The sequence below is a fragment of the Danio aesculapii genome, chromosome 4 (genome assembly GCF_903798145.1).
Source record: "Danio aesculapii chromosome 4, fDanAes4.1, whole genome shotgun sequence".
Lineage (NCBI taxonomy): Eukaryota > Metazoa > Chordata > Actinopteri > Cypriniformes > Danionidae > Danio > Danio aesculapii.
This window is the reverse complement of record NC_079438.1, coordinates 27,120,079-27,138,132: the sequence shown is the minus strand read 5'-3', so window position 1 is coordinate 27,138,132 and position 18,054 is coordinate 27,120,079. Positions and strand designations below refer to the sequence as shown.

Sequence of the window (18,054 nt, the reverse complement as noted above, 5' to 3'; positions counted from 1 at the left end):
GGCGTTGCAAGGTGGTTGCTTAGGTGGTTGCTAAGTTGTTGCTATGCGCTTACTAGGGTGTTTCTAGGTGGTTGCTAGGCAGTTGCTAAGGCATTGCTAAAGTGTTGCTAGGTGGTTGCTAAGTGGTTCCTAAGGTGTTGCTAGGTTGTTGGTAAGGTGTTGCGAAGCGGTTGCTAAGGCGTTGCTAGGTGGTAGCTAAGGTGGTTGCTAAGATGATGCTAGTTGGTTGCTAAGGTGTTGCTAGGTGGTTGCTAAGTTGTTGCTAGGCTGTTACTAAGGTGTTTCTAGGTGGTTGCTAAGTGGTTCCTAAGGCATTGCTATGTTGTTGCTAAGGCATTGCTAGGTGGTTGCTAAGGTGTTGCTAGTTGCTTGCTAAGGTGTTGCCAGGCTTACTCAAAAGAAAATATGAGAAAAGTTTTGTTTTTTACCCAGACATTTAAAAAGTAATTGCAGATATGGAGAAATTTGCAGGGGTAGCGAAAGCATCTTGCTATATTAAAGTTATTGCAAGACAGAGAGGAGGGAGGGTTTTGAGAAGAGGGAGGAGGAAATAGAGCGGGGATATCAGAGGTAGAGGGGCGGGGTACATAGCTGGTGGATCTTGGGGTTGTAGTTCTTTGTCGGAGGAGGGGATTATGAAGGGACAGGAAGTGGTCGTGTGCAGATTTGAATGGCAGACCGCGCAGGAAAGAATACGGTATCCTTTGAAAACTCTGTTGTGAAGATCAGTATCCATGGCCCCCCAGTAGAGACACTGATTCCACTGAGTAGCGCAAATAGCGCATTTTGCAGAAAATGGTACGTGTAACAATGTGTTCCCCTGTAGGGGATGGCCTCCTATGGGGAAAGACTGAACAGATGGTTTCTGTAGAACGTGCAAATGCTACATGAAATTCAGCTAATGAAAGTGTGCGGGTTGGGAGCTAGCGGTTGATTTAAGTGTAACAATGAATTCGCCGCAATCCACCTGTCGTTCTGCCGAGGGAGGTGCTATGGGTGAAAGGAGTGTAGAAAGGTCTATGTCAGCACCTGATAGGATGAGGTTCTTGACGGCGTTGGAGATCGGGGGTGGTTCCAGTACTGGAGCATTATGCGTGTGAGGGACCGAGTCAGCACGTAGTAAGGGGCATACAAAAAGAAGATTTTCCAAATAATTATTTTTAATAAAGTCCAAAAAAGTTTTCACAAAAGTTTAAAAAAGAAATAAATGAAACAATTGAAAAATCAATAAACTAAACAAATAAACAAAACTGAGTTCAAACCAAACAAACCATGTCTAAACCAAAAACAGAACTCCTCGAAATGACAAGACAGAGCCCATTTATACAAGAGGGACTAGTCCACAATAAACAAGAAGGGGGAGACAAAAACAGACAATTTACAACAAAAACTAAGCCAAATATCTAATTACAAATATAAAAAATAGTAAAAAAAATCTAAATAAAAAGCAAAACTAAACATAAATCTGAAGAAACAAACATTGCAAATCATTAATAAACTTAAACTAAACATCAGCTCTCCCTCCAAGCCATTAAGCCAATGGTATCGGCAGGCGGAACCAAAAGATGGCAATTGGCGGCATGACGGCCCTTTAGTATGTCAGACCACACCCAGAAACTCCATTCCTCATCGGCACTGCAGCACGGTAACTTAAACTCAAAGAAAACTAAATTAACAAAACACACAGTAGAGATAACTAATTTTGTGTGCACCCAAAATAGTAGTGAATGTACTGTGAACAATCAAGAAAAATATCGAGAAACAGAAACGTGTATGTGTCTTATCTAAACCAAATATGAAAGAAACGAAATGTATAAACAATAACTCAATTTAACTTAACCAATAAACAATCTTAAATGAATGTGTATAATGCACTGTGTGTGTGTGCGTGCATGCCTCACTCTTAATGTGTGGCCACCACACTGGCCATCACAATGCGGAATGGGAAGGGGCGTGGCTGTGGTTAGGGTGAAGGGGGCAGTGTGAAAGAAATGTGAGTAGGAAGAGTAGAATGTTGGGGAGGGTTAGTAATGGAGGTGGCGTGCTTGGTGAACGGATGTAGAGGAAAAAAAGGTGGGGATACTGAAAGAGGGAAAATGAGTAAGGAGAGGAAGGACTGGGCAGAAATAAGCTGGGCTGAAGAGTGAGGGAGGTAGGAAGGGAGAGAGAATTGAGGAGGGTTAAGGGTGGAAGGGATGGCTGGAAGAGTAGGGCTGGAGTTTTCACTTAAATGTGGAGCTGGAGAGCCAAGTGAGGAAGTGAGGGATGATGATCTTGCGGAGGCGTATGAAGAAGCTGGAGAAGGTGGGTGGCGATTTGGAGTGACAGGAGATGGAGATTGCATGCGGCGTTGGGTCTTTGCTGAAGTAGAGCGGATAGGCCTTCGGCCTCTTATTGGAGCCTCGGTATTGAGTCGGCTTCCAGGCTGAGCATGGTGTTGTGGAGCCGGGGCTGGTGTTGCTGGGAGAGCTGAGATTTCATTCCTGTCCATGTTGCTGTTGATGATGTGAGAGTAGTTTTGATGCTGCTGTTTTGTTATTTCCACTGTTGTTGTATTGCTGCTGCTGTTGTTGTTGGTTTGTCGTAGTCAGATGACGGTAATGGAATTGTTGATGGGTTGTAGAGAGATGTTGAATTTTAGAAGCTTGTGAAGAAGTTGGAGCAGTCCTGTCAAGAGCTTTCTTCGGAAAACGAAGATAAGGGAGTGCCTTTTTGCTAAGCTTCTTATGGTGAGTTTGGATTAATCTGATTGGCTAACTAATAATTGTAGATGAGAGCAATGTATTGCAATTTATTTGCAATACATTGGTGTAAATGAAGAACTAGTATCAGAAACATTAGTTGTCTTGTAACATTTGATGCAAGATTGTAACAAACTTACAAGATATTTTACCACATGAAATTACCAAGCAGTCTGTTAATGACTTACACTGAGCATAATGGTACGGGGCATGGGCCTGCCATCCATGGCAACTGCTCATTGGAAGACAGCGCCATTGGGATGGGCCAAACCAGATCACTTAAAAACCATACGCAACAGTAAAACTTTGCTTTTCGCATTAGCTTGCTCATGGTCATTGCTGCTCTCTACCCCCTCTCGCCTTGCTCTCGGACACTGCACGCAATCGGGTCGCAAAGAATTTTCCATGCAACCTCTTAAAGTTTAGAAATCGATGAAACCGCAAAAAAAATCTGCAAACCGACTCTCAGCAGAGTCTGTCACCCCGGTAACCTAGGACAACTTCCACTCACAAGCGAGTGAATCCCAAGGACGTCAATGAAGCCGAGTCACCAACCAATCAGGAACGCTGTGTTTCGTCGAGGCCAGTCAGCAAAGGAAACTCATAAAAAAATTTTGTCTCTTGCTGATCTGGTGCAAATTGATCTGAAGCAGTTAAAGATAAGCCAAATCTCTTCTTTTGTGGTTTCTCAGGTGTGATTCAAAGATTAGTAAGAAGAGCTAAAATTAATTCGGGACGGTTGTCAACTCATTTTGCACAAGCACCAGAATAGAGAACCACTGCTCTGAGGTACTCAAAATAACAAACTATCATACTCAAAATGAATTGCCTTCCTTAAGTTACTTCTCTACTTCAGGAAATCCCTGTAAAAATTTCTTTACAATATTTAAAACAGTTTGATTACTTTGTCATTTAATTTCTCTTGAACAATAAGCACCCTAGGTTGCATAGGAGTACCTTGCATCAGCCAGATGATTAAAAAAAAGGGTTGGGGCTTCCTGAGCATTTATTTCATTTTAATGCATTCAATCTCGCGCACTGTTCCATCCCTCTTGAGACAGCTCCATCTTGATTTATAGTTGAACAAGCCATCCTACTCCCCCCTCCCCACCACCACAATGTCTATCCATCCATCTATTTATTCATTTTATTTTGTAAATGTGTTATTTTTGCGGCTGATCTCTCTGAATTTTACTGACAGAATTTTAGGTGCAGGCTAGGACTGTCTCTGCCATTTGCAGATAACATTGTTCTTTTGGCTTCATAGACATGGACCTTCAGCCTGCAGTGGGACGGTTTGCTGCTGAGTGTGACATGGCAGGGAGAGAAACAGCACCTCTAAGTCAGAAACCATGGTGCTTGACTGGAAAAAGGTGGCCATCTCCAGTTTGAAGGAGAGTCCTTACCCCAAATTGAGTTCAAGTATCTGCGTTTTTTTCACGAGTAATAGAATGTGAGATTAAAAGATGGATCAGTGCAGCGGCAGCAGTAATGCAGTTGATGTGATTGTCTGTTGTGGTGAAGGAGCTGAGGCGAAAGGCAATGTTCTCAATTTACCGCTCAATCTAGGTTCCTACTCGTACCTATGGTCATGACTGAAAGGACAAGATCTCGGATACAACCGGACACATTTTACAAAGTGTTATGACCCGCTTGTTTGAGTCGCAACATAAAAGAGACATGAGCCAACAAAATAGCCTGAATGCAAGTTATTTATTATAAAATGTAACTCATAGAACAATCAATCAAAGCAACCAACAAATGTCTAGGGATAATAATTAAGATAAAAAATTAGGATATGATCACAACACTTTAACTACATGATAAAAGTAATGCATAACAAAACCATAAGGTTAAAGAGTCAATGAGATGGCAGGTCTTGAAATGAGGACTCCTGAGTAGCCACAGCGTCCTGGAGTAGCTAACACAACAACTTTTATATACCCATTGATAAGTAATGCAGGCATCCAATCAGGATTTACCACATACTCCAATCTGGGGTCTTGGGATCATCACAGTGTATTAATTTTGTAAAACTTAATACCTGTCGCTCTGCCTAAATCAGAAAATATTCATCATGTTTATATTCTACTCAAAAAAAGTAAATGTAGTAAACTAGAAAGAATCTTGAACCTAAAAATAAAGAAACGTTACTAATAAAAGATGCAACACAGGACAATTGAATGGGCTTCCTTAACTTGAGGCCCTGGTATACAGCAAACTAACCATCCTGGAGCTCCACCTTCTTTGATGTGCGGTATCTTCACAGTGATTTGTTTCTCATTCAGGGATTCAGACAAAGAACATCATCTAAAACAACACTAGCTACATGAATACACTAGAGAGTGGAGTACAAATGTATCCGCACCTGTACAATAAATTTCAAAGAGATTTTAAGCCGCAGACGTGCTGTTTGCCAGATGTTTATGAAACTGTTCTTCTCTCAGCCGCCATCGTGTTTACGGTAAACGCGAGGAACGCAACACATTTACAACCCCACCTACTGCAATGTAGGAGTGCTGGAAAACAGTATACCGTCACTCAGCCTTTTCAAACATTATTCAGACATGAAACATCCTGTGCACATGAGAAAATGTTTTGCTGCATTTATGTTATGTGTGCAACTTTTTGTCCATGTATTTCTTAAGCTGCGCCGAAGGAGCGAAACTCTGTAGACACTGATCAGATCTGTACAGTTTCTCTCCAGTGGAAATCCTCTTCTGTGTTTTCATATGTTTTCACTGATTAAACCTCTTGTAACAGTGTGAACAATTGTACGGTCTCTCCAGTGTGAATTGTCTGGTGCAGTTTCAATTTTGGAGCTGTAATAAAAATCTTTTCACACTCAAGCACATATACTCTTTCACAGCAGTGTGGATCTTCATGTGTTTAAGGTCTGAGGAGTTGCTGAAACTCATCTCACACTGAATCTGCGGTCACACTAGAGTTTGAGCATACAAAATTCTGTTGTACAGCTCTGCGAAAAGGGGCTGGATTAAACAAGATGATTAGACATTTAAAAAAAAGTGAGCGATTGGTCCATATTTTACATTTTGGTCCAGCGAGGTCATGTTTTGATCTTCGATTGGTCTGACACAGTCAAGTGATGCGATTTCGCAGGTCAGAGTTCACCAAGCTTGAACTTTGCAAAGAAGTGAACTGCGAAACTTGATGCAAGAACTTGCGTTTCCGGTCTGACGCATTCACGTGCATATGAATGGAAGTCTATGGGGAGAAAAGTCCAGTGTGACCACGGCTTAGGAGCAGGTGAATGGTTTCTCTCCAGTGTGGATCCTCATGTGTTGATTAAGGTTTGATGAGTACTTAAAACTCTTCCCACACTGAGGGCATGTGAATGGTTTCTCTCCAGTGTGGATCCTCATGTGTTGATTAAGGTTTGATGAGTTCTTAAAACTCTTCCCACACTGAGTGCATTTGAATGGTTTCTCTCCAGTGTGGATCCTCATGTGTATATTAAGGGATGACGAGCGGATGAAACTCTTCCCACACTGAGTGCAAGTGAATGGTTTCTCTCCGGTGTGGATCTTCATGTGTTCATTAAGGCTTGTTGATTGGCTGAAACTCTTCCCACACAGAGTGCAAGTGAATGGTTTCTCTCCAGTGTGGACCCTCATGTGTATATTAAGGGATGATAATATGCTGAAACTCTTCCCACACTGATTGCATGTGAATGGTTTCTCTCCAGTGTGGATCCTCATGTGGTGATTAAGGTTTGATGGTTGGTTGAAACTCTTCCCACAGTGAGTGCATGTGAATGGTTTCTCTCCAGTGTGGATTCTCATGTGTTGATTAAGGGATGATGAGCTGTTAAAACTCTTCCCACACTGGATGCATGTGAATGGTTTCTCTTCAGTGTGGATTCTCATGTGTTTTTTAAGGTGTGATGATTGGCTGAAACTCTTCCCACACTGAGTGCATGTGAATGGTTTCTCTCCAGTGTGGATCCTCATGTGTAGATTAAGGTATGACGATTTGCTGAAACGCTTCCCACACTGAGTGCAAGTGAATGGTTTCTCTCCAGTGTGGCTCATCATGTGTAGATTAAGGTATGATGATTGGCTGAAACTCTTCCCACACAGAGTGCATGTGAATGGTTTCTCTCTAGTGTGGATCCTCATGTGTTGATTAAAGTTTGCTGGTTGGCTGAAATTCTTCCCACACAGAGTGCAGGTGAATGGTTTCTCTCCAGTGTGGATCCTCATGTGTTGATTAAGGTGTGATGATTGGCTGAAACTCTTCCCACACTGGGTGCATGTGAAGGGTTTCTCTCCAGTGTGGATCATCATGTGTTGATTAAGGTGTGATGATTGGCTGAAACTCTTCCCACACTGGGTGCATGTGAAGGGTTTCTCTCCAGTGTGGATCATCATGTGTAGATCAAGGGATGATGAGCGGATGAAACTCTTCCCACAATGGGTGCATGTGAATGGTTTCTCTCCAGTGTGGATCCTCATGTGAATTTTAAGACTGCTTTGTCTTCCAAAACTCTTTCCACACTGAGTGCAGGTGAAACAATTCTTGTCTCTCCTTTTCAAAATACCATCAGTCTGTAATTGACTTTTTTCGTCAATTTTGTCATGATGTTTCTCCTCTTTACTCCCCTCATTCTCTTCAATTAAGTCTGAAATAAAGAAATAAAACATTAGTTTTCATTAAGTCTTAAAAACTCTCTTCAAAAGCTAAAAATTGAAAAGACACTGGAAACATTGGCTACACACTGAAATTTTGAGGCACATTAAATGTAAAATAACAATAGTTCCAGAACCCACAATAGTTGATTAATACACCAGATCAGGCTGACAATATCCGTGATAAGGTGGATTGACTGAAAGGAGACTGCTTCGATGCTGCTTTTAGTGATGTTATAACGTTCTAAAGGTAGGGCTGGGTATCGAGTTCAATACTTTTTAAGCACCGACCGAATCGTCTCGATACTATCGAGTATCGAAAAAATAATTTTCGTTCTGTACCAAATTTCAATACCCAAGGGTATAATCTTGTCAACATCAGTGAGCTAGAAAACCTGCATCCTTAACGTGCCCGGATCAAACGCTAGTGATTGGCTGCGGCGAGGCTGTCTTGAAAATCAAGTTATGGCGGTTATGCCCACTCGCACAGAGTCAAATGTCAAATGTTAACTTTTAGCACTTCTTGCTTGTGTACCGTTAAAGTTACGTTTAAGGCTCCATTTACACTGCCAGTTAAATGAGACCCAATTCCGATTTTTTGCTCATATGTGACACAGATCGGATCTGTTCTATGACCGTGTAAACAGAAAAAAAACGCATGCATTCGAATATTCAGCGATCAGTTTCAGGTCTCCTTCATATGTGGAAATAAATCAGATATAAAACGGATATGTGACAATACGACTGTCATGTACACAGGCAGATCGGATTTATTGAGGCGTTCTGTTCTGATCATCATTAAACTTGTGACAATGTGGTGCTTCTCCGCGGTTTAATGATGTAGAAGGAAAAAGCGTGTGTGGAGATTCCGACGCAGTAAACAACAACAACAACAACAACAACAGAGGAAACATGGAGGAAAGTGGTCAGTCGCCACAATTTGCTCCCACCAGACCTGAGATCTCTCTCGTACCCACACATTCCTCTGAATGACGGAGGACATCATACAGCATATTAACCATAATCGAAAGCTGCGATGACGGCCCTTTCCCACCTCCTCCTCCGCCTCAAAATCATTTTAAAGTTGGCCGAACTTCATGTTGTAACTTTTGCTTTTTAATCGCTATTAATACACTCACTGCGGGCTACACATAGAACAACTTTATTCTCTCCAACAACACCAGTGCGCACACAGGCAAAGGCTACATCTTCAACTACACACACACACACATCAGGGCCATGCCATTACGTAAACTGAGTGGAGGTAAATCTAGACTCAACCATTCACTACTTATACTACGCTTTGCATATTTTTCAGAGCTATAAACAAGACGTTTTCTTCCATCGTGGCTAGTGTGGCACAGATGCTAGAACCCGCGTTTATGCATGCATCGTAAACTGTACAGCAAGTGTAAAGACATGAATTGGATATGGGTCACAATTAAAAGAACGTGTAAATGGACAGACAAAAAAATCTTACATAGGCAACAAATCAGAATTCTGTATCAAGACCTGACAGTGTAAACGGGGCTTAAGTTTGTGCGGGGTAAATTTATTAATACATCCTTTTTTACCTAACGTTTGCTGTGCAACGTTATGTACTGTTTCGATGGCTTTAAATACATAAATAAAAAGTTGATACTAAAATACTTTATGGTTAACAGTAAATGATGAAGTTTACCTCACATTAAACTTATCTTATTTAAATGTCCTTACCCTTGACTGCATTAACAGTTTAATGCATTAGTTTAATTTATATATATAAATAGACAATAATGTAGTAAAATAATTTATAACATTTTAAAAGTAATGTATTTATCTTTTTAAATGTTCTCTGTCATTTTAATAAAAGCTAACTAACTTTTATTTTACAACTATTATTTGTATTGCAGACTATATTTATCTCAGTGTTTGCTTGCTTAAGTGATGTTTGCCAAGTTTTGCAAGTAAACTCCACAAAAAAATGTTGCTCTCCATGAACTATATGGGTGATTCCATAGTTGCAGGTACATTTAGTGACCAAAGCCATCCTTTTTTCAGCTACATACAGTTACATTGTTACATTTTTGATCATTTATTTTAATTATTTATTTACTTTGAATATTTATTTATTTATTTATTCAAAGATTAAATTACTAAAAATTATTGATGTCTGAATTAGTGAGTTATTTTCCCATCATATATCATTGCGCAATCAAAAATATAAAAAATAATAATAATAATAATTAAGCAATATTTTTAATTTCAAATGTTTAAACTGTAAACTGTCAATACTATTACCACAATTACAAGAGGAAAACTGAATATTTCATTAAATCACACACTGGATAGTTTAAAAATATTTTAATCCTGATGTCAGTGTCATGTGATCTTTGCAGTTATAGCGAGTAGAATGTTTGGCTAAAAAGTTGTAAAACTGTAAATTGTTACTGTCAATTCAGTTCCAATTTAGTAACTATGTATTAGGATGTTTCTTGCTATGATTTATTGTTATTTCTACACTGTAAAATGTTTTAAACGTTTTAAAAACTATAATAAACTAAACCTATGCACAACAATCTGTCCAGGTTGATGTCCTCAGCAGTAAATACATGGAGCACGTTTAAACAAATGTTATTGTGAGGAAAATAATTAAACCATAATGATAAATAGAGTTTGACCCTTTTGAATTAAAAGTTTAAGGTTTTATTGAGATGGATTGTTGGTTATTGTATGGGTTTTGGCCAGATTGGGTAGCAAAACATGAACAAAGGAAAATGAAGACTTGTTTAAAAAGATTTAAGACCTACAACACAATATTTTAGTAAATTTAAGACTTTTTAAAGCCTAAAATTTTGATTTTGGAATTTAAGACATTTTAAGACCCCACAGAAACCCTATTTAAACACAATAGACCTGGTAATTAGTTATTATAATAATGATGTAATTCTAGATACTATCTGTGAGAACTAGTAACAACTACTAGAAACAAGTTTAATCCTATAGAGAGGTTGATGAAAAAAAGGGAATTGTGATCAACATGACATATGCAAATGGAAAGTACTAAGCCAACACTGTAATAGCAGATATCTTCTATGAGAATACTGTAGGTCAAATATCTTTAGCTCAGTTAAACTTTTTTTAATTAGTGGTTTTTATTTATTTTATATAGCGCCAGTGCTTAAGGACACTTTACAAAACAGTAGGAGAACAAGAAGCATTAATAATAAGAAGGTAGAGAAGATGAGAGAATAATAATACATAAAACGAAAGACAAAAGACATGAGAACAAGTAGAAGGAAAGAAACTCATTCCTGTCTTTCAATAAGTGCTTATGTGCATTTAGGAGAACTAGGCAGCACACTCACACTCATCACATTCTTATTATTATAATATTTCTGAATGAGGATCAAATGACTGAGTTGGTCTTTGAGAATGAAAACCAACCTGTTTGTTCCTGCTGATCTTCCTGTTTGACTGTGAATGTTTCTTCAATCTTCACATCTTCACTCTCCTCTTTAATAAATGCCATCTTTATAACAGTGTGGAGATCAGTCGCTTCAGCGGGAGTTTTTCTCTGTGTTTGAACACTTTATCCTGTTTAAAATGAACAAAACAATAAAAATGTTCTGTTTAAATAAATAAAACAATGACCAAAAACAAAATAACTTCTCTTCAACACTTTCTATTGAGAGTAATTAACAAAAAGAAATCAGGTAAGTCTGAGCAAGAAACAATAGCCACAAATGAACACTTATTACACACTTTACTGTTGCTTTATTCAAACTTTATTCAGGTATGTTCTTGATTGTTTTGTTTGTTTTATTTATTTTATTATCTGCTTACAGCAACGTTGTAGCACTTATTTGCACAAGACAAGAATTTCCTTTCGGGGACAAATAAAGTTTATCCTATCTTTATTCAAACAATAGCCCTCACTGTGAGTAAAATAGTACTTCGTTGTATAAAGGGTTAAAATAATATTGTCAACAGCAGGTACATTAAGCATTAAATGAACAACCTGAAACTTTAATCAGTCGGTTTACATCTGTGTAAAAGATTTAAAACAAACCTTTCTCCATTTCAATCACATTGTTGGAGCGGCGCAGCCGTATGACGTCACACCACCACGCTAAAATAAAAGTCTTTTTTTTTGTTTAGCTTTTTTCCCCACTTACTCTTAGTCATGACTTATTAATACATTTCTCCCTCGTTTTCCACTTTATACTTTATCTGCTTTCTGTTTTGTATTTGTAAGACCATCACTTTTTATTTTAATTGAAAAAAAAAACATTTACCCCCACTAGATCTTTGCCTTCTGGTAGGATGGTAAGAGGTTGCATTTTCTTTAAACGATTGCATTTCTTTATCCATAGTTTTAAAATCATTCACTTGCATTTACTGATGTTACCACCTCTTTGTATGTTTGAATGGGGAAACATCAAATTCTCGAAAATTGCCTGCCAGGATTTAACCTATATATGTAATAGGTTGAAACTTATTTTGGCTACAGTCCATTTGTCAGGATAAAAACAATATTTTATAACCAAATAAACAAACATACAAAAAACTAAATAGTTGTAAAGAGGCTTTTAAAAATGACTGAAGAACTTAATACAACATTGAACAATGCATCCACACATGATTAGATTTGATACATTATAATGTTAGCATTTAGATATTATTTGAGTGTAAATTCAGAATGTGCAACTTACCTTTTCTGTCTTCAATAAAGAAGTGGGATGAGAAATGGCCTCAGTGGGTTTTTCTTTGTATGTTGTTGTTGGTAATAATCCCAATGTAGGAATTTACAATCGTAGTTTGTCCTCCAAAGTTGTTCTCTGTACTCAGCTAAATAAGCCAATGAAGATTATGTTAGGAACCCAGAATATATAAACACAACCCTGCTGAGAGACTGGATCTGGAATGTGATTGGATAAGACTCAATTGGCCCCCATTAATGCTGGTATAAAGATGCAAATGAGCAGTTGAGAGCAGTGAAGACTCAAGACACCTACTGTGGGGGGATGGGAAGTTCATCAGCTTTACAAACCAGTTTTACAGAGAAATAATGATGTATTGGGAAAATAAGTTGACTTTAGCCATCATCATCATTTGATTTGTTGCTGTTTTTATATGACTATTGATGGAAGCTTATTTTTTATTTTAGCTGCTGCATTTTGTAGTTAATGTTGATACACTTATATTGAGGTACTTTGATTTGAAATTTCACATTCATAATTTCACTTATATAATAGTTATGTAAGTTATCCTATGATACAGTGATATATTATCATTCATTAAAAGAAACAATTTCTAAACTTCACAGTGAGGTTTTATTTGTTAAGTTCAGTCAATACATTGACATGAGCTAACTATTAGCAATGTTTTAGTCATTTATTTATCACTGAACTTGTTCTTTATGTGAGTTTAGAGTCTTTTATTTCTCTTAAAGCACATGCAGCTCATTACTGGTTTCTGTAAGACTGTCAACACACTCTTAACAGGTCAATTATTTTTTTCTAAAAGTGTCTATAGATTTTAACGATTAAAATGTAACTTGTTTCTGTGCCAATTTAGTTTTCTTTCCTTCGGTTTTTAGTTGAATAGAACATGTGTGAGCAGCTCAGCTCTCTCTATGCCTCTTATTCACCTTGTGTGTAACAAAGATGTTTTCCCCTCTAATTATTACTTGTGTTTGTGCATACAAATATGCATAAACATACACAAAAGCATATATAAGATACCCTGTGACAAAACCTTTTCCTTTTAACACAGTAAAGCGATAACATACTGTCACAAACTTTTTTTGCTACTTTTGGCCTTTGTAGATAATTGTTTGTACATTAACCACAAATGGATGAGACACACTGTAACTTCAAACTCATTTGTGTTCATTCCAGTTGCCGTAAAATGTTGTGTATAATCTGCAGAGGTAATCAGGTGTGAGTAAAGTGCCATATATCTGATCCAGTTTTCCAGCATCTGTTTTGCTTTAAATTGAAGTCTTTTACACTAAAAGCATTATGAAATTGGTCTTTTGTTGCTAATATTTGATTTACATTATCTGAAATATAACTAATTCTATTATACAGCTTTATCTCCTTACCAGGAGAAGGAGGGAAAATGCACTCCCTCTGCATAGTGACATTCTGAAATCCAATTGAAACTAGTCTAATAGACAAAGGAATCAATGCAGTCGATTCAATGTGGGATAAGGTGGGATAAAACAATATGATTAGACGTTGCTTAAAGCAAGCGATTGCTCCAAATAGCTCATGTTTTGATCTTTTATTGGTCTCATGCACTCACATGGTGCAATTTCAAGCTTTAGTCTTACCTTTCTGGAGTTCACTATTAAATCTGTCATGCAGCTATATATTTATAATTAGAAAATAATTAAATCACAAGTAAAATTATTGTATAGGCAGTTTATACAGGGTAATTCAATGACAAGAGTGCACTTTCATATCTACACAATGCAGAACTTTTAATGTGATTAACCTCCTCCACCTACAACTACAGCATTTCTCAGACTTCTTTTTCACCATGGTGTAATTACAGTGGTGGACATCTCATAAAACAACAACTGCACTTACTCCTGTAACTTGTTTGCAACAATGAAATTTAAATATCTGTATCACATATTCATTTAAATAAATGGCTCATCATCATGTGCAATCATCTTTGTTAATAGCTGTCTAGTAGGCCAGACCATTAACTGAATAGGACTGTTTTACATATGAGAAACCTGTTCATGCCAATACCAACTTGATAGCCTAAAGCATATTACATAAACAGGACCTGCCTTACATCTCTTAAGACAAATAAGCAAAGGTGTCTATAACAATACATGCTTGATTCCCCAATCATTAAAATCATTACATCTGAATGGTGCCTTTTCACACGTTTAAAAATAACAACCATTTGTAAGCATAGTTCTTCACCAATACCAGTTTAATACCTCAAATAATTATACATGTGAGGCGTCACAGTGGTGCAGTGGGTAGCACGATCGCCTCACAGCAAGAAGGTTGCTGATTCAAGCCTCAGCTGGGTCAGTTGGCATTTCTGTGTGGAGTTTCCACCAGGTGCTCTGGTTTCCCCTAAGTCCATAGACATGCGGTATGCATACGATATGTGTGAATGAAAGTGTATGCATGTTTCCCAATAATGGGTTGCAGCTGGAAAGGCATCTGCTGCGTAAAGCATGTGCTGTGTAAGTTAGCGGTTCATTCCACTATAGCAACCCCTGATTAATAAAGGGACTAAGCTTTAAGGAAAATGAATGAATATATAAGTAATATCACACGAGTAGCAGTGCTTACAGTTTTTGTATTTCTATTTGTAGTAATGGCCTGTTGTTATTGCAATAATAAAAATAAATACTTTTTAAAAGCAGTGCGATGTGGCTGTATATCAGCATTGATGTGAGGTGTCGGACTCAAATAGTCCATTGCATGCTCAAAAATTGACGGAGATCTGAGTTGAAAATTAAGAAGTTTTATTTTGAATGCAAGAAGTTAGAGAGTACAAGTTCTGCGCAGGAGAGATGTAACCTCAGTTCAGCTCTGATTTTTTTTAGGCTCTCCTTCATGCTTTTATACAGTTTTTCGCACATTATCTAATCCCAAGCCTTGACAGTTTGACCATTCAGCAACCAGACGTTCCTCTTTCTTGCATCTGTGTATCTTCTCTTGACAGTTGACCTTGCAGATGTTTCAGAGCACGAACACACAGCTCATACATTCTGTCATCCTCAAAACTATCTGCACTTTTATACACCCATACCCAATAACAGAATGTACTGTTCTCAGCAACCTTCAGCAATAATATACTGTAGCAGTTAATTCCTCAAAAAAGAAACCCTTTATGTCTGTATTTATTAGCAAATGTTAACAAAGCCTAACAATAAAAAATGCTATCCTTCAGAGGCGTGCGTTATAGTGTACACTAGGCACTCAAGAACGATTGTCCCTCTACCTGTTGTTTCAATCCCCTGAGAACTTTGCTCATCTTCAGAAAGCAAATGAAGAAACTTTAGAAGAAATCAGAGAGCTCCCTCGGCTGTCATAGACAACAAGAGTCCCGAGATGCTCAGTCCAGGAAAGGAACCAAAAACAACAGGTTATGTGACTTTAGTGGTTCAATTGTAATCGAGTTCCAAGAACATTTTGTGTGCAAGAAAATGTTGAAAAACGCAGCCAAAGTAGGAACTGTTGAACCATATAGTGGCTGTTTAGCCTCTGTATTCTCTTTATTTGACAGTATTGTAATTTTTATGTGAACTACCCCTTTAATGCTTCTGTAAATAAAGGTAAATTAAATATTATTCCTGAAGATATTGCTAAAGAATGGCAGGAAACGTGGAATACAGATAATAAGAGACGACAATTCATATGAAAAAAGAAACATTTTTTCAAGAAGAGGTCATAATTATGAGGATGAGATTTGGATATTAATAGGACGTAATGTGTTGTAGACATGCAAGTCATCATGAACTGGATTAAAAAAGTTTCTCAAAATTGTCTTAAAATGTTTAGATTAAAGATTTGGGAGAGAGAGAGTGAGAGAGAGAGAGAGAGAGAGAGAGAGAGAGAGAGAGAGAGAGAGAGAGAGAGAGAGTAGATATAGTGTAAAGTGATAAACATGGGAGAAATGTATTAATAAGTCATGACTGCAACAGTAAGTGGCAAAAAAGGGAAAACGATGGAAAGAATGATTAATGACAGATTAGTTTACTGGGTTGAAACTAAAGGAAAACTAGGAAATTACCAAAGTGGATTTAGGAAAGGTAGAGGGACAATGGATCCAATTTTAAGGCTGGAAGATGATATTAAAAAAGCACAAGTAAACAGGGAATCAGTTATAGCCGTATTTTTAGACATAGAGAAAGCTTATGACATGTTGTGGATAGATGGAGTGTTAATCAAACTTGACCAGTTAGGAATTAAGAGATGGATACTGAGATGGGTTAAAGAACTACCTTTCAGAAAGATCTATAATAGTAAAAATAAATGGTACATTTAGTGGATGCTACAGTGTCGAAAATGGTACACCACAAGCCCTTTTTTGTTTTCTATAATGTTTGATGGGATCTTTAAGGAGATAGAAAATAATACAGGAGTTGCATTTTTGCAGATGATGGTGCGATTTGGAAAAGAGGGAGAAACATAACATTTATAATAAAGAAAATGCAACAGATATTAAATACAGTGCAGGATTGGACAGTTAAGTGGGGATTTCGAATATCTCAAGAAAAAACAAAAGTAATGCTATTCACCAAAAAGAAAAACAAGATGGGAATTAAAATTGAGATTGGGGGATAAAGAGTTGGAGAATGTTGAATCGTTTATATATCTGGGACTGTGGTTTGATAGGAGACTCACATGGAACACACATATTAGGAAAATGATTGACAAATGTAAGAGAGTGTTAAATGTGATGAGGTGCCTATGTGGTGTAGACTTGGATGCTTGTAGAATGGCATTAAAAACAATTTATAAAGGGTTAATAAGATCAGTGATTGACTATGGTTGTATGGTGTATGGATCAGCTGCTAATACAACATTAAAACAGTTAGATAAACTCCAAAATCAAGCACTAAAAGTATGTTGTGGATCCATGAAAACCACACCGGTAGCAGCATAACAAGTTGAGATGGGAGAGATGCCTTTACACTTTAGGAGAGATCAACTGGCAGTAGTATACTGGGCAAAGTTGAAAGGTCATAATGACAATCACATAGCACAAACTGTTCTGATGCAGTGCCAAGAACGAGAGAAACAGGATGTTAAAGGTTATGGATGGATAATACGAAATAAAATAAATGATATGGAAATAGACACACTAACAATTTCGCCCACTATAGTATTTCCAGTAGTTCCCACATGGCTGCTTGGTGATTTGGAAGTTGATTTTGAAATAATGAAAGAAAAACAAGAACTGAGATTGACAGTAAACGAGTAGAAAATTATATAAAGGAAAAATACAATGAGACAACTGAAATATACACAGATGCATCAAGAATTGGACAAAGGGTAGGAGTGTCATAGTATTCCAAAGTTAAAGATTGAAGCTGCAAAAGTAATAATTTAGCAGTGTATACAGCAGAATTGGTAGCAATATGGTTGGCTCTAAAGTGGGTTGAGGAAAATAAACCAATTAAAGCAGTCATTGCGTCTGATTCAAGTTCAGCACTTATGAGTATAAAACATTTAGTACCAGAGTCGCGGCAGGACATCATTTACGAAATAGTGCAGATGGGAAATAATCTCATAAAGTCAGGAGTTATCATCTCATTGTTGTGGGTACCAGCACACATAGGGGTCAGTGTGAATGAGATGGCAGACAAGTTGGCAAAACAAGCAGCACATCAAACTACGATAGACATTAACATAAAATACAGCAAGTCAGAAATCAAAAGTATTGTTAAAACTATATATATATATATATATATATATATATATATATATATATATATATATATATATATATATATATGTTTTTTTATACGTGTGCATATATATTGTAGCGCTTTGTTTCATTATAAGAAATACATGAGTTAGTTAACTCCTGAATCACACTCTATCCAGATCCTAGCGGTAATGCTCCAAAAGCTGGTTGCCAACCGCCAAAAAACACAAGAAGAGGAAGAAGTGGCAAAAAAGTAATAAAAAAAAGAC

At 37.4% G+C, this 18,054-nt stretch overlaps 1 pseudogene; it reads right to left on the bottom strand.

Annotated features, from left to right (window-relative positions):
* Positions 1 to 18,054, bottom strand: part of LOC130222399 (zinc finger protein 721-like) — a 306,699-nt pseudogene that overhangs the window by 219,073 nt on the left and 69,572 nt on the right.